At 43.9% G+C, this 4693-nt stretch overlaps 1 protein-coding gene across 1 annotated transcript in view; it reads right to left on the bottom strand.

Annotated features, from left to right (window-relative positions):
* Positions 1-4021: 4021 nt before the first annotated feature.
* The window catches only part of LOC123998558 (BAI1-associated protein 3-like), a 48717-nt gene continuing 48045 nt past the window's right edge, over positions 4022-4693 (bottom strand). Inside the window, exon 34 of the mRNA XM_046303518.1 lies at positions 4022-4693. This exon is cut by the window's right edge and continues 408 nt beyond it. The gene's annotated coding sequence lies outside the window, so the exon portion shown is untranslated.

Raw genomic sequence — 4693 nt, forward strand, 5'->3', positions numbered from 1 at the left:
CCTATTTTGACTCGCTGTGAGCGTTAGTTTAGGAAGACCAACATCCTCAAAACCAGCCCCCCATATAAGGAGAAGTCCCGAATTAGTTTCTGTGCCAGAATGTAGGGCTGGATTGTGTTGAAGGCAGAAGAAAAGTCAACAAACCGTACCCTACCATGGGATTTGGCACCCTCTAGATGTCTATAGACCATGTTAAGGAGGGTAAGAATGGCAACATCAACTCCTCTAGGCTGATAGGCAAACTGAAATGGGTCGAGAAGCTTCTGGGTGACGCTTAGAATATGACTTTACACAAGTTTCTCAAGGCATTTCATTACTAAGTTGTCAGATTCAAATCTTGAGAATAAAACATTCAGTTCATTAGCCATGTTCTGGCCCTCATGTCTCCAGAGGTCAGCACTGGTTTTCCCCCTGCCTATGTGGAGGGCACTATAGCCATGGATTTAATCCCTTGCCAGGCCACCCTAGAGTTTCCTGAGGAGAGGCTCCTCTCCACCCTAGAGTTTCCTGAGGAGAGGCTCCTCTCCACCCTAAAGTTTCCTGAGGAGAGGCTCCTCTCCACCCTAGAGTTTCCTGAGGAGAGGCTCCTCTCCACCCTAGAGTTTCCTGAGGAGAGGCTCCTCTCCACCCTAGAGTTTCCTGAGGAGAGGCTCCTCTCCACCCTTTGCTTGTTTGCCTCCTTGTCCACCAGTATCTGTCTTTTGATCTCACGTTGTACATCTCTTGAAGCCTGTCTATCACCCTCATCATAAACTGCCTTCTATCAAGTATTGATTTTAGATGTTTTGATACCCAAGGCTTATTGTTTGGGAAGATTTGACAGGTTTTAGTAGGCACAACTGACTCAACACAGACGTTTACATAGATGATAGGATAGCACAATGTACAGTAAGTCATGTGTGTGCTACTGTATCCACATCTCTCCTTCTCCTCTGGTTCCATCTGTTCTGTATTACTGTGGCCTCAGGAGGAGTCCTCTCCATGGAGCTGTCTGTCCCTGACACACATAGAGAGGGAGCCATGACCCACAGCAGGCCCACTGTGGTCCCTCTCTCTCCCATCACACGTGTGCTCTGTTGAGGGCCAGAGCCCTGTGGGGGCTGGGCCAGCAGCAACAAGGATACGGCACAGTCCTCCTGGTTTGCCTTCAAAGACCTTCCACTGAGTCTGAGCCCCTGAAGAGGCCCATACAGACCATGCCAGGAAGGGCACAATAGAAGTGGATAGAGTCCAACATATATCCTGCAAGTAGGGAAAAATACAACCCCTACCCAGATGGGAAGTGGGTTTGTCACCAGCATCAGACACTGCCCGAGGAGAGAGACAGCTCTTCCCCCTGAGGAGGCTGAAAATATTTGGCATGGGCCCTCAGATCCTCAAAAAGTTATACAGCGGCACCATTGAGAGCATCTTGACTGGCTCCATCACCGCTTGGTATGGCAATTGCTTGGCATCCGACCGCAAAGTGCTACAGAGGGTAATGCAGATGGCCCAGTACATCACTGGGGCCGAGCTCCCTGCCATCCAATACCTCTATGTAAGGCGGTGTCAGAGGATGGCCCTGAAAATTGTCAAAGACTTCAGCCACCCAAGTCATAGACTGTTCTCTCTGCTACCGCATGGAAAGCGGTACCGATGCATCAAGTCTGGAACCAACAGGACCCTGAACAGCTTCTACCCCCAAGTCAAGACTCCTAAATAATAAGTTGAATAGTTAACCAAATACTGTAGCTACCCGGACTATCTGCATTTACAAAAAAAAAATTCTGACTCATAACATACGCTGCTGCTACTGTTTATTATCTGTCCCTTTATTCCTAGTTATATGTACATATCTACCTCATGTAACGGTCATCTGATGAAGAAGGATCGGACCAAAGCGCAGCGTGGCAAGTGTTCATGATTTTTATCAACACAGAACACTAGTACAAAATAACAGAGTGAGAAATGAAACCGAAACAGTCCTGTCAGGTGCAGAACACTAAACAGAAAACAACTACCCAAAAAACACCGGTGGGAAAAACTACCTAAGTATGGTTCCCAATCAGAGACAACGATAGACAGCTGTCCCTGATTGAGAACCATACCCGGCCAAAACAAAGAAATACAACACATAGAAAAAAGAACATAGAATGCCCACCCAAATCACCTCACACCTCAATTACTTCATACCCCTGCACATCGACTCTGTACTGGTACCCCTCGTATATAGTCAACTCATTGTGTATCTATTATTCATTTTATTATTATGTGTTTTACTTTTCAACTTTATTTCTCTCTGCATTGTTGGGAAGGGCCCATAAGTAAACATTTCACTGTTAGTCCACACCTGTTGTTTAGGAAGCATGTAATGGATACAATTTGGTTTGATTGCTGGAGCTCCCAGCAAGGTGGTTCAGCGATCCTACTGCTCAGCACAGATGTAGAGTGACACATGGATGACCAGAGACATGCTGTTATTGTTAGTTAGTAATGAGTTCAACCAATAGAGATCCAGCATTGATCATCAGTGCCATGTGCCACCTAACGTCTGAATAGTGAACTGATTAAAAAGTGGTTTGTGAAACTATGGGGACACCTAGTGGTTAAAGCTCTTACTGTCTGGGTATCAATGCAAATGCTGTTTTGAGCATCCTCTCACCCAACCAAATAATCATTATCTCGACTGAAAAATAGATGAGCTTAATTGACTTTTTAGCAATACAGCTACCACATGCACAGCATTCCTTCCTTGAGTGTCAATAGCCTTTAGATCATTGTGTGAATGTTACATTGATGTTCTTCTTTATTTAACTAGGCAAGTCAGTTAAGAAAACATTCATATTTATTATGACAGCCTAGGAACCGTGGTATAACTGCCTTGTTCAAGGGGCAGAAAGACTGATTTTTACCTTGTCAGCTCGGAGATCTGATATAGCAACCTTGCGGATACTGGCCCAATGCTTTAACCACTAGGCTACCTGTCGTGTGTAATCTACAGAAATATATTTGGTCATACTGTATATCAAATTCCCTCCATTTGCTTCTCTGTGTTGCTGCATCAACAAAATACAAAATAAAAGCATACCTGTTGGTTTGGAGCTGTAGTGTAGCTTCCTGTTGCAGAACAGTGAACCAATCAGAGGGTGGGAGAGGGAGGCTGTGGAGTGGAAATGAAGCTGAGATAGGTCACAGCTGGATAGAAACAGAGAGCTGTCAGGTGGCATGATAGCTACATTAAACAGGTTCTGACCACAGGGCATGACGTCTGGTCTACAGAACCATGAAATGTCTGCTCCCCATCACACCTGAGACACCACTGTGGTTCAGACTTTTATGGTTTGATAGATTGGACATAATCAACATAACCTTGCTGCCCTTATTACTGGAGTGTTTCTCTTTGGGGTCACTGTGGTCGTGCAGCAGCGTGTTTTCCATCCAAGGTGGCTCTCTTGAGGTGAGTGAAGGTCTGAAAGGCCAAGAGGGGAACCGGAAGAGGACTGTGATAGAGGGAACACTGTGGAGGGAGAGAGAGAGAGTGGAAGGATAATGGAGGTGGAGGTGGTGGGAGCAGACAGGCCTGCATCTGAGAATGACATTCAGAGGGAAGTGAGGAGAGTGCCTGTAAACAGACATCTGCTGTTTCCTTTTGTAAGCCTTGAAACTAAGTGACAAGAGCAGAGAGCAAGAGCGAGAGAGGGGGAGGGTAGAGATAGAGTGAGAAAAGCACAATAAAGAGACATGGAGAAGCGAGAGAAGATGTTGACACAAGACTGACAGAGATGGAATCTTTCGGTCTGGAAGACAATCGAAATGAACCCTGGCATTTAGAGCTAAACACAAAGGACTGTTTCCCCCACCAGAAGATTTCTAATCAATGTTTTTTTTCTAGGTGTCTAGTGCTACTATATGTTTGTGAGTCCATTTAGAAAAAGACTCATGCAACATGAAGAGCGACATGTTGATATCATATGGGCAAGTCCACTACAAAGAAGGAAACATATTTTTCGAAGGAGAACAAAATGTGATAAGAGCTAGTGAATCATATTCAAATACAATCTTTATTTATGGACGGCTTCATCTGAATGGTACAATGAACAGCAGCACAATCCATTACAATCCAAGGCAAGTAGTTCACATTTACAATATAACAAATAGAGGACTTAATACTCTTTTCTTCAGGGATAAGGTTCATAATCTGAAGAGATATAAACATCCAATCATCAATCATCAATGAGCACAGATGGCGTCACATAGGCTGCATTTACACAGGCAGCCAAATTGTGATCTCTTTTCTGTAACTTATTGTTCTTTTGACTGATCAGATCAGCTCTGAAAAAGAGCTGGTGTGAAAAGATCTGAAACATTTCAGAATTGGGCTGCCTGTGTAAACGCAGCCATATATGACACTACTCCTTCTGATGACTTACAAAACCTGGCTACAGATGGCTTTTCCTTGCAGTGTTACATCCTTGTGCTACTTTGCCATGAACTCAGAAACGGTAGTGGGAGTATATATTTTTTTCCCAACGATTGATCCACCCACATGATACGACTGAACACATATCAATTACAAATTAGTTTTAGATTCAGTTATGATGTTAGAGATGTAATGCAACAAAGATAATACAACAAAGATAACATTCAATGAGCTCTTTAGAGAACAAAATAATAATTACAAGATAAGCTACTTCTCATATTTCTCAGATAGGAC

Source organism: Oncorhynchus gorbuscha, linkage group LG16 (assembly GCF_021184085.1).
Source record: "Oncorhynchus gorbuscha isolate QuinsamMale2020 ecotype Even-year linkage group LG16, OgorEven_v1.0, whole genome shotgun sequence".
In the NCBI taxonomy this organism is placed as follows: domain Eukaryota; kingdom Metazoa; phylum Chordata; class Actinopteri; order Salmoniformes; family Salmonidae; genus Oncorhynchus; species Oncorhynchus gorbuscha.